The 19,734-nt window shown below is 33.2% G+C and overlaps 1 long non-coding RNA gene across 1 annotated transcript; it reads left to right on the top strand.

The window, feature by feature from the left end:
* Positions 1–5: 5 nt before the first annotated feature.
* Positions 6–16,030, top strand: LOC148851325 (uncharacterized). The gene is made up of 4 exons (XR_016098659.1): positions 6–241; positions 372–463; positions 6,227–6,339; positions 15,808–16,030. It is a non-coding gene; the product is annotated as an uncharacterized LOC148851325 (long non-coding RNA).
* The last annotated feature ends 3,704 nt before the right edge of the window (positions 16,031–19,734 follow it).

The raw sequence follows: 19,734 nt of genomic DNA, 5'->3' as shown, positions 1-19,734 counted from the left end.
GATTTGGTCGACCAGAATGGGAATGAATAGGTGGAATGTGATTCCCCATATGGGGGAATGGCCTTTCCCGACCCCCTCCCCCGGAATGCATTCCCATTCCGCTATTTAGGTTCCTAATATTTTTTCGATAAAGATCCCCTCCAATCTAACCTACGATTAACTGTTGTTGTGAAAGGGAAGAATCCCTCTAACCTCCATACTAGTCATTGTTGTCGCCACCGTCAACCCCATATCCGGTAAGGTAAGACCACTGCCAAGTGCCAACCATCTTTCTCTTCCTCCTTTTTCCTCCAAATCAGCTAACACTCTTCTTGCTCCTCATCATCCTTTTTTATTTAACTAATTATGAAATATGGTAGTTCATTTTACAGATCCGCCCCATCTCCACTTCGGATCTACCTTGCTGTGACTCGTTTTACAGAACTGCACTATTCTTGTTTGTTTTAATCAGCTTCCTACTCTGGTGAGACATTTTCTTATTTGTTTCATTTGATTATATCTCTGGGAGATCAGCTGATACATAGGTTTTGTTTTATGACACTCAGGTCTGTATTTTTATTTCAAAGATCTTATTTGAGGTATATGTTATGATTTTTCAAAGAAAAATAATAGGGCAAGGTCTTCAAAATGGTTTATGTAGGCCTGTTACAAATTTGGCCGATGTTTCATCCATTTGGAATGAATGACTTAAGTGTAACTATCTTAACATTCTTATAATGTGGAGCTCCTTCTACATCTCTTCCTCATGTAGACAAGGTCCAGCGTGCTTTTGGTTGTTTTTATGTTGAGGAAGTAACGTGGAATTTGATCTTGTTATTATTTCTTTCAGTTTGATTATTTTATTATTTTTGTATTTATTGATATAGAAATTGTTTCTTGTACCTCTGTCATCCTGAAAAATAGATAGATAAATTTGTTTAGACTATGTACTTAGACCTGGAGCCCCTCAAATCAGTTTAGAATCCTCAGATCTTGTGATTCCTCTTGCTGAAGGATCAGCTAGGCTATTGGCTAACATTGGGGTCCAGTTGAACAAGTAATTCATGTTTGATACTAAAGTCTGGGCTTCACCAAGGACCTGGAGTTATAGAAATGAACCAAGAATTTTCCACTTGATGGTTACCTTCTACAACCAGGTTGCTATAATTTGAAGGGTGAAACAGCCTAAAAGAATCTCCTCCTTGTGGTCCCAAGTAGCTTAATAATATTTGACATGTTAAATTCCTTAGAATAGAACTTTAAGCAATATCAAAAGTATACAATGAGAATTTGTTGGGGAGGGTTAGGAGAAGAACCTCTTTGTTTTTCTGTGTCTATGCCATTTTTAGCTTCAATTTCTTTAATCTTTTATATGATACCCATAGTTCCTAGAAATACCTGCGGAATGAGAGAAAGTATATTAAACTTTTCACTTTTGTAACAACTATGAATCATCAATCAAACCTGCCAATCAAATGGAGATACTCAAATAAAATTTGTAAACATAAACATTAAGAAAATGACAAATGCAAGATATCAAACAAAAGTTGTTTTATTTGGGTCAGCAGATAACCAAGGAACATGGTGTACAAAAGATTGATTCAAAGAATATAACTCTAGATTGACTGTAGAAGCTGCAAATTTCTTGAATCAATATCTTATAGGTTGATTAAAAAAATAATAATAGAGGCATTGAGGAACTTGACCACAAGATAAGTGGATGAGTATATGTTAGACATGATAATGTCTTTGGTTATATGGATAAACGTTAGTCAAATTTATTAGATGCATTTAGATGATTTGTATATTAGGCTCAGTTTGGGAAGATTGCAATTTGCAAATTCAAATATGTTCAGTACAAGTACAAGGTTTAGAAATGCCATATACAAGGTTCTCCACAATACATATTTTTATTTTCATTCTTCCCAAGCTGAGCCTTAACAACATAGTAAGAAGAAAAATAAACTAACCTCCAATGGATAGTGAAATACTAAATGGTTGATACTCAACTTTGTTATAATTACCACTGAAATACTTCATATGACTTTTATATTTTAACTACTAACATATGACAATCTGTCTTTTTGAAACAAACACAGACAAAGCTTCTAGTGTCAAATTGGTAAATATCCAAAAACCTCCAGAAACAGCTAATTTCTTTTGACACATTCTTGTTTATATATCCCTCTAAAAACAAAGGATTGTAGGGCTAGCAAACATGTGGATTGTAGGTCACAGACAATCTATTCAGTAACCAGTAGTATGTATTGTAGGGCTAGCAAACTAACAATCTGATGGATTGAACTATTTCATTTAGATGGGTTCTAACAATGCTTATTGTGCTGTAGAGTTATGCCATAGTGGAGTTTGCAGAACACTACTTAATCCAACTTTGTCATTTCCTTCTGTATAAGGACACTTTTGGGTTTTTTTCCTCTCTTTTGTATTCTCACCACCTTTGTTCTTTAAGGTTCAGGGGTTGTACTTACATTTTTTTCTCTTTAATACACGTTATTAAAAAATTATGTGATAATTCTAATTTGGTTAGTAAGGAATTGAGGATTCCCTTGCTTTAGCTTACTTTTGGGTATTTTAAGGGCACACCATACACATCATTTTAGTTCCTTTAGTTGGTGGTAAATTGTTCTTAATGAAATGACAGAGGGAGTGGACAGATCTAAACTAGTTTGGGAGCATCATGCCTGGGACTTTACATAGGGTTGAATGTGCTCTTTACCTTCTTAGTAGGCTGAATGATAGAGACAATTTCAGGTCTGAAGTTGAAATAAGCATTAGCAAATAGCTTAAAAACATGACAGGTGGAACATATACATGATAAAGAGTAATTAAGAACCAGTGTTATCCAACAGGAAAAAAAAATTCAAGTAGTAATTCTTAACAACCATGCCAGGGTTAAGTACAAAGTTAGAAACAGAGTTATCACTGGAATGTAAATAAAAAATACAAGTCAAAATTATTCTTAGCAACCATGTCAAGTAAAAGAATGTTCGGAAACCACTATAAATGCTATTGATGTGATGCAATCTGACTACTCTTAGCTGGAGATGACTTGGCTTCTAGTAGACGACGGAGTTGGCTAATCTGCAAAAGAGGAATCAGAGAACCCAGGGGTGCTTACCCAGCGAGGTTGCTTCGATGCTTAAGTCAGTAATTTGCGAGTTGATGGTGATTTAGAGAGCAAGAGAGCTAGTGAGCAGAGATTATGCGTTACTTTCCCTCTCTTCTTCCATACCTTTGCCCCTGGGGGTGAGGTCTTTATATACTGGAGTCCTTGTGGGTTTGGTGGAGCAGTTACTGGATTCCCACTGTGATGGGACCTATTTTCATGTTAGGTGGGGATAAAGCCACCAACTGGTAAAATTGCCCATTTCTGCCCAAACCGGGAGTGGGTGAGCTAATATAGCCGTTACAAGTCACAATCCCATGAAATGCAGGGTACGGTGGTGAGCTCCTCGGGGTTGTCATGCGATGGTTAGTCTGACTAGGAAGCGAGCTGTTTGTAAGGTGCTAGGTTGCATGATGGCGAGCTGCCTGTAAGTGCTGAGCTGCCTAGTGGTGAGTGGCAAGTTGTCTAAGTTGCCAGGCTACATGATGGTTAGTTGCCTGTAAAATGGCGAGTTGCCTATGGCAAGCTGTCTAGTTGTCATGAGGTTGCACCTAGTTGTCACGAGGTGCCAGGTGTCACAATGTCATTGGAGGGCCAAATCCGCCCTCATCAGCTATCATTCTAGTCGTTGTTGTCTAGTTTTCTTTGTCATTTTGTACAATCTTTTTGTATTGGGAACTTTGTCTACTAGTGTAGGGGAATATGTTGTCAAAAAATTAATAGATGCATTCGTGGAGGATCAACCTGACATGTGACATCTATCTACTTCAAAAGGGCAACATGCTATAAGCTCAAACCAAGAGTCCTAACTAGAGCTAGGTTAATATCAATCAACACTAACTCTTTTGATTATGGGGTCAAATCGACTCACCTATGGAAAAAAGAAAAGTCAAGGAAAAAGGATAAAGAGCATTATTTTTGCCTAATGCAAGAAAATTAATTGATTTACTTCACATCACTAAATTATTAAAAAACCAACCTATACTCTTATTCACAAGGTTTTTAAAATCGATCCGGAGACCAAATCAGTTAGGGTTCGGTTCGACCATTTGAATTGAACTGTTCCTAGGTCGAACAGTCCGACCATTTGAACCGAATGATCAACTTGTTCTAACAAAAAAATAATAATAAAAAACGGTCAAAATCATTGAATAATTCAAACGGTTCAATCGCCCAGGTCAGTAGTTTGTTGACCAAGTCAACGGTTTTTTGCAAAAATCTGGTTTTGGGGAAAAACATAACCAAACATCTGACTGATTCCTGGTTTTTCCGGTTTGATCTAGTTTTGAAAACCATGCTTATTCATGCAATGCCCTCCAACTTGCTTGCTTAAAAAAAAAGAAAAGAAAAAGAAGAAGAGCCAAGTGAAATAATTGATGACGATCAAAATTGACCAAAGGGCAAGGATGGAAAGCTATTGGAGTAGGGTGTCACATTGGCTCGACACCTTAGTTGCTAAGAGAAACCTGCAACCATAAGAGACTGTTAGAGGCCTCGCGTGATCCTAGGGGCATGGACTTCGATGGTTAAGTCAGTAACACCAAGGGAAAATAAGGTGAGCTAGAGAGCTTAGTGAGATGGGGTGAGAGCTAGAGGGCTCGTGAGGAGAGCTGGAGAGCTCGTATGGATTGGTTGAAGAGCTCCATGTGTTGAGCTAAAGAGCTCATAGGGGGAGATGGTGAGATCCATGTGATTACCTGAAGAGATCGTAGGGGAGTTGGTGAGTTCCATTTGAAGAGTTGAAGAGCTCATAGGGGGAGCTGATGAGCTCCATGTGATGAGTTGAAGAGCTCGTTGAGGGAACTAGTGAGATCCATGTGACGAGGTGCCCAACGTGCCTTGTTCATAGTAACATACTACCATGTTAAATTGTGCCCAAATGAATGGGGGACTTACCTATTTATAGGAGAGGGGCTTCATTTAAGAACCAACATGCCTCTCACACGTGGTCGAACTTAGTCCACTTTTTGCGCCCTTAGTTGACATGTTATGTACAAATGGTAGGCAGTGGGCCTGCATGGAGTGCGTTGGCATTGATGTTCTGATTAGCTCGACCACATGTTGCTTGTGCATGTTATGAGTTGGTGTTAGATCAGCTTGTTAGGACCAGGTTATCTTGCCAAGGCAGGCCAGCTTGTAGCTCGTCAGGACCAAGCCATCTCATCAATTGACAACTTTCCCCCAAGCATGTTGCCACTTGGTAGTTTCTAAATGGTGGTTGATTTTGGCCTTATCAATAACCATTTTATCTCAACTTGGAAAATAGTAAATGAACATACATAATGAGGTATCAACATTATCTCAAGTTGCCTACGAAGGAGAGATCTGATCGAAGGAGGTCTTCAGTATCAACATGTTTTTAGAGAAATTAATCAGGCGACTAACTATCTTGCTCGTGAGGCTCTTTCTTCTTCTTCTTCTTCTTCTCTAGATTTTAACATCTCATCTCTTCCCCCTTCTCTTATTCTTATTTGTTTTGTTGTCTTTTGGGGACATACTATCCCTGTTTTGTGTAGTACATTTCTATTCTTTAAAAAAAAAAAAAAAGGAGCTATCAACAATGAATGGCAAAAAAAATCAGCCGAGGTGAACCAACCAATGCTAACTATACTAAACACATGGTTGAACCGATCTACCCCCAAAAGAGACATTCATTAGGAATGGCAACAAGGGTGGGTTTGGGGCAGGGCACCCCCTCCCCATATCCAAAATCCCCTACCCTATAAAGGGGTGAGCATAGTTTGGTTTTAAATCGAATAACTGAATTGAAAATTTGGTTTCAGTGTTTTCAAATCGATTATTTCAGGATTCGGTTCAGTTTTATTCTTAACATCGATTTTTCAAAGTTTGGGTTTTGGCTTTGGTTATAGGACTTAGGTGTTTAATTAACCGAAAAAAACAAACTTATAAGAACAAAAAGGTAAATATAGCCCACACACACACACACACACACACACACACACACACACACACACACACACACACACACACACACACATATATATATTCAAGTCTTTCCACTTTCTTATTTTCTTTTACTATTTTACACTTAAACTTTAAGTCTAACCAACACTGATGATCGATGGCTTTGAAGTTTGAACTCTCGATTTTGGAACTTAGGTGGTGCAATAGTGAACCATAGTCGAAGACCAAACATATCTTCTTCTTCGGCACTGGCAGCTGACAGTTCGATCAATGAACTACAACTACAACTCTACCAGACAAAAGCTCGGGTAAGTTTTCTTTTTTTTCCCTTTTCCTTCTTCAGCACTGGTAAGTGACATGCCAGATTCTATGAGGGTGAGATTATGGAATTGAACAATTTCCATTCTCCTATTACTAGGATTTTAGTTTTCCTTTTTTTTTTTTCCGGTTTCAATATCACTTTCACTCTCACAACCTTCTAACAACTCTTACTCCAATCATAGCACTCTTCCCAAGTTAACCTTTATCTTGAAAAATTTTGCTCTTTTTTCTAAGGAGGATTCATTTGGAGATGATCAATACATCTTCATTTTGCATCTTTCCATAATCTTTTCCAAGCCAATCATGTAATTGATGTACAAAAGGAAGTTAATTATTTTATTGCATAGTTAAAAAATAATAGTAGGACTGATAAAAAAATAATAGTGACTAAAAAAAGGAAAAAAATCATAAAATCATGCCTAAATTGATTGAATATGTGCATTTGTAAGCATGCTTGTGTGCATTTGGAAGGACTAAAAGACTTTTGAGTGTCTTAAAATTCTCATCCATACCAATATTTCTTGGCCCATGCCATTCCATTTCAGTTTTAAAATAACAAAAAAACATCAATTTGGTTTGTTCAATTTTATCAAACATTGGCTTCATTTTGGTTTTCAGGTTTAGTAGATCAAATTTTGAAATTTTGGTTTTGAACCGAACAAACCGATTACTCACCCCTAATCCTATCGCCGCCCTATCCCCAACGGCGGGGCAAGTTTGGGGTGAGGCCTCCCCACCAGAGATGGAGTATCCTCAAAATTTCCTTTCCCTAAGTCAATTACTTAAAAGCACATAAAATTTTTAGGGTATTTTAGAAATGGGATTATGGGAATTTAGGGGTATTTTAGAAATAAAATTATTTGATGCTAAGATTTTGTAAATTTGGAAAATTTAGAGGTATTTTAGAAATTAATATTCAACCTAGGGGTCTTTTAATAATTTACCACTAAGTTTTGGGAGTTGTATGCAAACCCCATCTTCGCTACGTCCTCATTTAAGATCGAAGAAAACTTACCCTATTCAAGGTGAGGCCCTAGTTTTATAGGGAAAATTGCCATCCCTAGTTCAAATTATAGGTTTTACTTGATGCATTAATTTACATGGTTAAATTTTTTAATATTTTCTTGCCATACTTGTATGGTTGAGACTAATTGAAAACCTTGTATATTATAGGAATAGTAGAGATTTTTCATTTGGAAGCCATATGGATAGTAGAGGTTGATTCATTGATTTTAATATACCACTTTAATGGTCTAAATAATTGGGATAACTAACAAATGTATATGCACTTTACACATGGCAATTTTAAATGAAGATAATGGTGATAATAGTAGTAGTAGTAGTTACAATAATAATATGTATCTAAAATTTTACTAAACTTTTTACTATGTTTCTATGCATATAAAATAATTATTTCTACTGTACTTAAAGAACTGTTTGCATTAAAGAATATATTATATTAGTTTTTATTATTCAATTATGACATAAAAGGTTGACACACTTAACATAAAGGTCGAATTATTAGAAAAGATGGGTTTTGTTTTATTAAAAGTATCATAAGAAAAAAATATTTTGTTTGAGTTGACTTAATTTGTGAGAAAAACTCAAATATAGTATATAATTAGACAATAAGAGTTAATACCTTAAATACAATACTCAATAATTAGACAACTACTCAGCGTAAGTAGTTGGGTGAAGGCCCAACTAATGGACCCAATTAGGTCTGACCTAATGGACCCAATTATATCACCTGAAGTCGTTGTGTGAAGGCCCTCCCCAACTTGCAATGAGACTGAGGTTGAATTACTTTTACAATTTCAGACTATTAGCTTTGCAAAAACTATTAAACTAAAAGAAGTTTATTGAGAAAATCATTTACTTTGCTGAAAGAAAATAAATTTGAGCTTGAAGGTTTTTTTTTTTTTTTTTTTCAAACATCAGAACGTAAGGACGACTTGCCACATAGTGCCACAACCTCATCCATGGTGGTCATCGTTGCTATTGGTGCTACCTTGACCAATCGTTGCCTCTATCGGCTAATGTTGCCACTATTTGCGTGATTGTGTCCTTGTGGTCTTAGTTGGAGGCTTAGAGCAATGGAGCTCTTATGTACAAGGGATAGAGTGAGAGTTTGAGACTGATTGAGTGAAAGGAGAAAATTAGGGAAGAATCAAAGTCTCAAAGAGAAGAGAAGAGTAATATTTGATTAGAGAAGAAATGATCTTGCCCTCTTTCGATGATTTGGTGATTAGGGCCTTAATATTTCATTCAAAGGTTGGCAAAATGGCCCTTTGGGTATATATATTTATACTACTTATAAAAGTTTGAATGATGAGGTATTGGCTTATGGATTTTTTTTCTAATAACCCATCCTTTTGAATTTAGTTAATCTCCATTGAAATGGTAGAAAATGTAATTAAAAAAATATCATTTAAGTACATTCAATTACCTCTCATTAAGTTTCACATTTAAGCCATTAAATAAATCACATTCTCTCTCATTGAATCCAACATATATAATTTTGTTTATTATCATTAAATTTCACTAATAAGTCCATACACAATAATTATTAATAGAATGAAATTTTGTATTTTTAAAATAAACATAGAAATGAAATCATATTTTTCATCTAGGTGGTGGGTAAGTAGTTCAACCATTTCGGTCAAATGGATAATTTCATGTCATAAATAAATAATACAAATTTAGAAATATAAAAAAATACTTTTGTTTATCATCATTAAATTCTACTAATAAATACATACACAATAATTATTAATAGAATGAAATTTTATATTTTTAAAATAAACATAAAATTGAAATCATATTTTTCATCTAGGTCGTGGGTAAGTACTTAAACCATTTGATTCAAATGGATAATTTCATGATGTCATAAATAAATAATACAAATTTAGAAATATAAGAAATACAAAAAATATAGAAATTTTTTTGGAAAAAATTGGGCACATTTCTATTATTATATATTTGTCATATTAAAAGATAACTATGATAAAATAGACATAATTTTATTAATTATGTACATCAAATATACAACTTAAAACTAATGGAAAATTAAACCATCTTCCTATTTAGGGGTGGGTTAGTGGTTCAACTTTTCAGGTCAAATAGGTTAACCCATGATGTATAATTAATTTTTTTTTTAAATAGAGTAGTACAAAAAATATGAAACAAGTTTGAGCACATTTATAATATTATATACTAATAATATAAACAAAAATAAGTATGATAAATAATAATTATTTTATCAATGATATAAATGAAATGCAAAATTTAAAACCAATTTGAAAATAAAATAATTTCCATATCTAGATGGTCGGTAAGCTAATGATCTAACATTCTAGGTCAAATGGGTCAATCTATGATGTCATAACTAAGTAACGAATATTAAATACATACAAATAAATTCAAAGAAAAATATAAATTTTGTATAAAGCATTTTGATACAATTATGTTGTTATATATTCACATATTAAACAAAAATAATTGAGAAAATAAGAATTACTATTATTGACAATGAAAATGGAGTACATGATTTAAAATCAACCGAAAAAGAAAAATGGTTTTTCCATCCAAGTTACGAGTTAGTGGTTAAACTATCCATGTCAAATGGATGTTATTATTAAATAATAAAATATATAAAATTCTAGGAAATATAGAAATTTATCAATAATTTTGGGTACATTCTATAATATTATATATTCATCACAAAAAAAAAGTGTGATTAATGAGAATTATTTTCATTGATGATAGAAATGGGATAAAAATTAGGATAAAAAATAAAGAGCATTAATGCCTGACACATGACCCGGCTAACAATGTCAAATGGTTCAATAATTTAATTAGATAGGTCATAGTAGACAAGTGGTTTGGCAGGGATGCAAACAGATCATATCATATTTGAATTAGGGTATATTCAAATCTGATCTAATCCAAATATTCGACTGGATCTCGTAAATATTGATTTGAATTCAAATCTGATCAAGATGTTAGATATTTGAATTTGATATGGTCCTATTTATTTTTTTTAAAAAAGTAATTAATTATTAAAAGAAAAAGAAAAATATAACAATTGAAATTAAAAACAAAATATATAAATATTTTTCAACTATTTCCGTCATATTTTTTCATCTATCCATGCCAACATTTCTCTCATTTGAGAGAAGTTATTTATCTATTTTTTTTCCATTTTTTCTTATTTTCATTTGTTTTAAAAACATAAAACAGTAATCATTGCTTACCTTGATTAGAATAATAAAGTTGCACACTATTAGAGAGAGACATTTCTGTTTTCCAATGTCTCTTTTTGTAATGCATATAGTTATTAAATTTAAAAAAGACATTTAAGAGAGAGAGAGAGAGCGCGCTTTGGGTTTTTCAAGTTCTCTTAGTTTATTGCATGTTATTATTACATTTAAGAGAGAGAGAGAGAGAATAATAATTAATTAAAAATCCAAAAAAAATTGAAAAACCAAAATATAATTAAAATACTAAAAATAATTAAAAATATTGAAAAATAAAACTATTTTATGTTAATAAGGATATTTACTAAAAATAATCAAAAGTACAACTAATAGTATTTTATTATTAAAAAAATACCAAAAATTATTATTAAAAACACCAAAAGTTAATAGTGTTTTAAAATGATTAATGTCTTAACCATAGTCCACTTTCCTGGTTAAATAGGCTAGTGGTTCAACCAGTAGGATCCTTTGGTTACTGGTTATTATCATCATCATCATTTGGTACTGCCACGTGCAAAAATAAAATTACTTTTATTGATGATGAAAATGTAAAACTTGATTTAAAATCAACTGAAAAAAATGGTTTTTCCATCCAATTGGTGGGTTAGTATATCAACTATCCATGTCAAATGGATCAACACATGATGTTATTATTAAATAATAAAATACATAAAATTCTATAAAATGTAAATAATTTTGGGTATTTTTTGCATTTTTTCTTAGTTTCATTTGTTTTAAAAATATAAAACAATAATCATTGCTTACCTTGATTAGATTAATAAAGTTGTACACTATTAGAGACCTTTGGGTTGTCCAATGTCTCTTTTTTAATACATGTTATTATTACATTTAAGAAAGACATTTGAGAGAGAGAGAGAGAGAGAGAGAGAGAGAGAGAGAGAGAGAGAGAATAGTAATTAATTAAAAATCCAGAAAATTCTAAAAAAACTTAAACATAGTTAAAATACTATAAATAATTAAAAATATTAAAAAATAACAATATTTTATATTAATAAGGATATTTACTAAAAATAATTAAAAGTACAATTAATAGCATTTCATTATTAAAAAATTCCAAAAATTATTATTAAAAACACAAAAAATTAATAGTATTTTAAAATGATTAATGTCTTAATCATAGTCCATTTTCTTGTTTAAATAGGTTAATGGTTCAACCAGTAAGGTCCTTTGGTTATTGATTATTATTATCATCATCATTTGGTATTGTCACGTGCAAAAATAAATGCGGAAATAAGAATTACTTTTATTGCTGATGAAAATGTAAAACATGATTTAAAATCAACTGAAAAAAAAAATATTTTTTCCATCCAAGTGGTGGGTTAGTGATTCAACTATCCATGTCAAATGGATCAACACATGATGTTATTATTACATAATAAAATATATAAAATTCTAGAAAATGTAAAAATTTGTAGATAATTTTGGGTACATTCTATAATATTATATATTTATCATATAAAAAGTGTGATTAATGGGAATTATTTTCATTAATGATAGAAATGAGATAAAAATTAGGATAAAAAATAAAGAGCATTTATGCCTAACACATGACCCCACTAACAATGTCAATGGTTGAATGATTTAGTTAGCTAGGTCATTGTATGCAAGTGGTTTGGTAAGGATGCTAATAGATCGGATTGGATTTGAATAAGGGTATATTTGAATTCGATTTGATCTAAAGATTTGATTGGATCTCATAAATATTGGTTCAAATTAATCTGAATTTGATCAATATGTTGGATATCTGAATTTGATACGATTTGATTTAATTTAAAAAATAATAAATTATTAAAATAAAAATAAATTATAATAGTAGAAATAAAGAAAAAAATATAAGTATTTTTTTCAATTATTTTCATCATATAAGAAGTTTACAAAAAATGCAATATAAATAACATATGTATAAATAAATAATAATTGATGTGACCACAATATTAAAAACCATTATTCGAACAATATATTGGAATTGCATTTCTTCTTGGTCAATAAGTAATTTTTATTATCTAAAATTAAATAATAAAAAATAAAAATATAGAATTTTTTATAAATTTTATAGAAAAATTTGAACATGCATTAATATTCTATATTCTTCATATTAAACAAAAATATGTTTGAAAAATAAGAATTATTGTTAGTAAAGTTAAAAATGACTAAAATACAAAAAAAAAAATGAATTAATGTCTTAATCATAGTCCATTTTCCTGGTTAAATAGGTTAATGGTTCAACCAGTAAGGTCATTTGGTTGTCAACTATTATTATCATCATCATTTGATATTGTCACGTGCTATTAAAAGTTTGAACAAGGTCTACATCTAAACTTTGTTTTTACTAAAATACCTATATTTTAGAATTTGGTCATTATTTATTATAAGTACAGAAAAAAACACAATTTGAACTACTACTTTTTTTAATTCATTTTATTCCCTATCATTAAGTCCTATATATTTAAGGTATTAATTCACATTCCCTCTCAATAAATCCTATATTTAATGTACATTATATAAATGAGCTTTGTGGACTTTTTTTTACTAGCTCTACCTATCAATTGTCACTCCTTAACTGTGTGGGTAGAAAATATAATTTAAAGTACTATTACTTTCCACTTCATTCAACTCGAAAATTTCCGATTAGTACTCTGTACTTTGGGTCTATTGCCATTAAAATACAACAATTCAGTACCCGGACTTAAAAAACATGACAATCCGATACCTACTGTTAACTAGCTATTAAGTGTCATTTGAAAAAGAGACAAATGTCTAACATTATATATTTGTCATATTAAACAATAAGAAGTATGATAAATATGAAGTATTTTTATTGATAATGGAAATAAAATAGAAGATTTAAAACTAAACTAGAAACATAACCATTTTCCTATTCAACTGGTGGGTTAATAGTTCAACCTTTTAGATCAAATGGGTAAATATGCCATGATATCATAATTAAGTAATAAAAAAATTGAAATAAGATAGAGACACAAAAATATTAAAAATATAGAAATTTTGTAGAAAACATTAATTAGGGATGCATCTCTAATATTATGTACTCATCATATTAACCAAAAATGAGTACGGGAAATAATAATTATTTCTTTTAATTATATATGAATGCAAATTGGGTGCGCTTAACTCAAGCTAAGACTGACCCAGCTTAGTCACGACTGATTTTGATCAAGTTATAGCTACTGCAATGATAATGGTATTAAGAGTTTGGGATGAGCCTCAATGCCATCACTATGAGTCAAATAATTTTTTTAATGGGTGGTGAGTTAAATCAGTTTACTTTTTGCATTCTACACACTATAAAACTCATCCTGCGATCATTACTCTAACGAACCAATACAATTAATTGTTTTATATTTATTTGGAGGCTTTAATTGTTGCAGAAACACTTGCAAGGTTCTGAATGTGTTTTCCGTGGCGTAAAATATATTAACCATGAAAAAGGCAAAATAAAAATGGGTGCCTTTTACTGGATACGATATAACTTCTCTTTTTATAGGCAAAGTAACTATTTTAGCCGAACGCATAAGAAATAACAAAGTTTATTACATCATGTTACCAAATTGGCTTTTGATTAAACAAAAAATTTATCATAGGGATACGTTTTGACAAATTCAGCTAGCTGGTGAGCTACTACATTGTATATTATTATATCTTTGTTTTGTTTATATGGTAAAAGGACACTGATGGTAAACACCGGGAGAAAGATCGCACTTGGGCCAGCAGAAAGGGGAGATCAGCAGTAGTAGTTAGAGCCTTGCACACATCTATCCAACGAGTCCAGCGATAAAGGGCAGAGTCCAAGGAGAAGCAATGAGAGAAAATATGTTCAGTGGATTCATCTGCCTTATCACAGAGTAATTAGACCTTTTCGACAGATAGAAAATTCATCTTTATTAGTTTTTGTAGGCAAAGAAATCATTTCCCACACAACACAAGATATCTAAGGAGGAGATCCACTTTACGCACAGTTTTTGGTCTTCCGACGAAGTCCTAAAACGGACCGAGCAATACTTGACTCGATAGCGCATTCATAGAGCTGCTGCGCAATGGGTCCGGTCTTGTTTGGATAGGAAGTATTAGTCAAAGATCGATTATTAATTTCCATGCGGCAAATTCGGGGTCAGCTTCAGTCAGCACAAGCCTGTGTTTACACCGTTCGAACAGCCTCTTGCAATCTTGCATTGGGATTGTTGATAACTCTTATTTTGATGCCTTAAGGGCATCAATTCAGGGGTATTTTTGGCCTTAGATTAGTCAAAGTGTACAATTTTTCATTTAAAATCAATTATGTGACCTCTAAGGGTCTCTGTGCAAAATATGTAGAAAACTGTGAAGTTTTTTAGGCTGAAGTATAGTTTTTGGGAAGTTGGTGTGGAAACCAGTTGAGAGAGGGGGTATTTTTGTAAAGAACTGAAGACAAGAGGGCGCTTCCTATCTACTAAACCCAGTTGGCGCTCATCCTATTGTATTACCATGCTCCCCTCTTTTAATCCTAACCACTCATTTTAGGGCTCTCCTTTATAGCTTTTAAACCCTAGGGCACCCACCTATTCTGCTAATCCTCACCATTCAGCCCCTCGCCTTCAAATCTTAGCCACTCTTTCCATCTTATATCCCAACCATTCAATCTAGGGCATTACTTATTCTTTTAATCTTAACCCTTCAACTATAGATGTTCTAATCTATACCCTCCATTTCTAGGCACCAAAATCTCAACCCTACATAATATTGGGTGCCCTCTCTTTTTATTTTCAGCTATAGGATCACCCCAAAACCATTTTAACCATCCGTTAGAAACCCTAGGGCATCCCTAACTTTACTAAATCCTAGCTGCCGTTCTCATCTTTCTCCCTATTTTCAGTTGTGTCCACCATTCTCTATAAAAAGGGTCCAGGGGCCCTGTAGAAGGGGTTAGTTAATTCACCAAAGTAAGAAGGAAAGCTGATCTTGAGAAGTTTAAGGGTAGAGGAAGAGGAGAACGCCCAGACAAGAGGAGGGGTTCCTACTTGCAGTTCGCCAATACCACTATTGCCACATCTGGATTTGAATACTAACAGTTTTTTCTTCAGTTTTAGAAATACTTTATGTTCTTTAATTTCCAGTTTAATTTTTCCTTCCTGCAAATTTATTTTTATTAGATTTAATTTGTGTTTTATTTCTTTTTTGCAGATCTGATATTTGGCCAGGTAAAACGGAAGGCCTATCTCGAGAAGTTTGAGGGTGAAAGGAGCGATCCGGAAACTACTACCTCTGATTGGATTTTCAGACATTTTTATTTTATTTCTTTTATTTAGTTGTTTATGCTATTTATTTATTTTTATGCACTTGTTATTTTCAATAGTGTTTGAATTTGGTTTTAATGAATTCCATTTTTTAATTAATTATTATTTTTATCTCTGCAACTCCCACTTGTGTTCTCTTCTTCTGAATTTAAGAAAATATTAATTTTTCCCTCACTCCCCTGTGGAGACGACCCGTTCTCACCTATTTACTATGTTAATAGTTGTTTGAGATTCGATAAAATTATAAATATTTAAATTAATGTTCCGGAATATTTAACGACGTACTTCCGGACACACCAATTATCTCCTCATGAAATAAAACAAGTATGGTGATATTCCTAATACAAGGGTGTAAAAATTGTAGGTTGTTGCACTGACTAAAGCCGAACTCAACAAATTCATAATCGTCCCATTTATTATTCCATTGGGTCTAACCCATCTTGACCCCATATACTTGTGATCTATAATAATGTAAACTAAATTTTTGATGATATAACCTTAATAAAAATTATTATGATGAATAAGTGCTTTTAACCAAAATTATCTTATAGTCTATAAATTTACCCTTTTGGATCAGCAATCGGTCTAAACCCAACTATTAACTATATAATTGGTTTAGATCAGCAATAACCATTCCCACTCCAATTATTAATAGGGGTAAAACCACGGAACTAAAACCAACATGATCGATCATTTTGGTCAATTTGGTTCTATTGGACAGACTTAACCCATTGAGAGCCCTACATAGGGCTACAATTGAATTGAGCTATAATTGAATAGTTCAAAATCTTATAAGCCTAGCTCCATTAACATATGCATGCATAGATACATAGAATATAAAAATACATATTTTCTGTAAAATAAATATTTATTTTCCTATATATATTACTTTGAAAAATTATTAATTAATTAATTATAATTAGGAATTACTACAGTACAATTTTAATTGATATAAATATTTACATTCATTATGAATTAAGTTTACATTAATTAATAAATGTTAATGAATTTAAACTTTAAAAATAATTAATATTGCTGTCAAAATTTGCAACAAAGGTGAAAATGCATAGTTGTTGGAAGACCCTTGGCTGATAAGAGTGTTACCTTGGCTAGTAAGGTATCACATGTAATCATAGAGGAATGCCATGGGCCTTGGGGGTGTGGACTTTGATGGTCAAACTAGTATTATTGAAAATAGAGAAAATGAGTGGAAGAGCTCGATGAGATATAATAAGTGAGGTATGCCAAACTGTCTAATGTGTGTCAATTAAATGAGGGTTTTTCGCATTTTTATAGAAGAGGAGCTTTATCTAAGTATGGGCATGCCATTCATATATAATCATAGCTCGGTCCACTTGTCACAACTTCAATGGGCCCTCTTTAAATGTAATAACATGGATGCTCTAATGGATGTCCATGTGTTACTTCTTCGATCGACTAGATGCACATGCCATGAGTTGATATCAGGTCAGCTCAGCTAGATCAACTAGGCTTAAGTGAGTCCGGCTTGGATGGTTTGGCCAGGTTAGCCGGACTTAGGTGTGCTTGGTCAGGTCAATTGGCCCGCCAAAGGTAGGTGCTCTTAGGTGGACTCGGCGAAATTAGATGCTTTTAGGTTGGTTCATTGAAGTTAGCTACTCTTAGGTTATCTTAGCTGGAGTTTGGTAAGTGAACCACGTTTCCCCTAGGCTGTGTTTGGTTGCAATGTAAATAAATTTGCATTGATGCAAAATTATGGTAGTGCAAATGATTTGAGTGTAAATTCTGACTTATTTCTGTTTTAAATTTTAATTTATTTTATTTGATTTCAGTACAAATGAAATAAATTAAGACATAAAGTAGAATAAAATAAAATCCAAAACAAAATTAAACAAGAAATTGCATTTTTTACATTTGCACCCCCATACATCTGTACTAGTGAAAATAAATCTGCACTGCAACCAAATACAGTCTTAGCAACTTTGGTGATTGGTTTTGACGATATCTAGAATTTAATAATTTATAAAGGTTGTATTTGATTGCAATGCAAATAAATTTGTATTGATGCAAAACTATGATAGTACGGATGATTTGAGTATAAATTCTGATCTTATCTGTTTTTGTTTTAAATTTAGTTTATTTGATTATAGACTTATAGTACAAATGAAGCAAATTAGGCTCAATTTGGAAGGAGTACAAATACAAAGTTGTATAGTGCAAAATCTTGTATTTTGTATATATTTGCACAATACATATTTGTATTTATACTCCTAACAAACTAAGCCTTAAGATCTTAAACAGAATAAAATAAAGGGTAAAATACAAAAATCTCCCTTGAAGTTTTTGACAATCATAAAAACTTCCCCTATTTTACCCTAGCAGAAACCTCCCCTCTATTTTTAAAAATTTTGACGAAAACCTCCCTTCCGACAGAAAACATTAAACTAATGATTATTTTTTTTTTCAAATACCAATTTTACCCTTTTATATTTTGGCCTGATAAATAATGTCATAGGTTCGAGATCAGCATAGGCCAGACCACTCCACTGGAGTTCCTGCTTCAAAATAACATCAAGCATCCAAGCTCGTTCACGGCAACCTCAAGTCCTCCAATGTAACTCCTGGGTCCCGACTTTGAGGCTTGTCATATCAATTACTGCCACCGATAACTTTGCCGGATATAGGAGGGCCCGTGAGGCCCGCAAGTCCAGTTGTCGTGCCACCTCCAAATGATCTGCTTAATTGGGTTAGATCCATCAGAGATGACGATGGTGGCGATGAGAACCGGCTAGCCGTGCTTCTTGAGATAGCCACCACGGGAGACATCTCCGAAACAGAGACCCAAGATGTGGCAAGCTTTGAAGATGTTATAGGAGTTTAAGGAGACAATGATAGTTCAATAGTTTTTTAGGTCAAAAAGTGAATCAAAGACCAATCACAACCAAGTGACCTCTTTCTAGATCCCTACAATTCTATACAAATCCAAGACTAATCAATCGAGGGACTCATTTAATGAAGCTCCAAACAGAGCAATACTATTCAAATTCTACAAAATAATACTACTGGAAATTTGAATGAAAAGAGAGAAACCATCTAGCTGAATACGTTTGAAAATAGAGCTGATGGAGCGTGATTTGACCCGACCTTCTAACCAGGTGATACATGGACATGACTCAACGTAAGTGACAGCTTGGCCAAAACTCGGCGTAATGAGCTCGCTGAAACCCTAGCAGAATAACTCTGTAAGTCAACTTGCAACAGCTCGCTATAGCTCAGGGCAGCTCGCTATTGGAGCCCACTATAAAGGAGTTCGCTACAAGGGAGCTCGCTATTGAATAACTCGGAGCCTTTGGGAAACTTCCTACCCGACAAGACCGTGCTTGTCAGACAGCTCCCATGTCTCTTGTCTGACGGTGCAGTACCTGCAAGTCCAGAGGACTGCGCCCACGTCTCACGTCAGGCGACGTGGTACACGCCGGCTCTGCATAAGATCTCTCAACCGACAGGACCATACACTGTGACGGATACTTGCCCCAATTGAATCAGCCTAGCGAATAACGACTGTAGTAGAGGAGGCGATTACACCTGATTTGACAGAAGATCAGTATATAAAGGTCCCGATCCCCAAGGGACAAGAAAAAAAAACTTGAACAAGGTGATTTTGTGCTATCTGCACTCTTAGCCCTCTTACTGTTCTCTATAGTTCTCTCTTAGAGTTCTAACTTAAGTATCGGAGTGTTCCCGCCGGGCGAACTCCTTGGGAATCCTTCACTGTCTTTTCCATCTCAGGTACTGTCCGCTGCCAGTTAGGAGTGACCAGATCGCGCTACATCAT

Source organism: Nelumbo lutea, chromosome 5, assembly GCF_056320005.1.
Source record: "Nelumbo lutea isolate HS-2025 chromosome 5, American lotus-T2T, whole genome shotgun sequence".
Classification (NCBI taxonomy): Eukaryota; Viridiplantae; Streptophyta; class Magnoliopsida; order Proteales; family Nelumbonaceae; genus Nelumbo; species Nelumbo lutea.
Note: the sequence above shows the minus strand (reverse complement) of the source record. Positions and strands in the feature narration are given on the sequence as shown.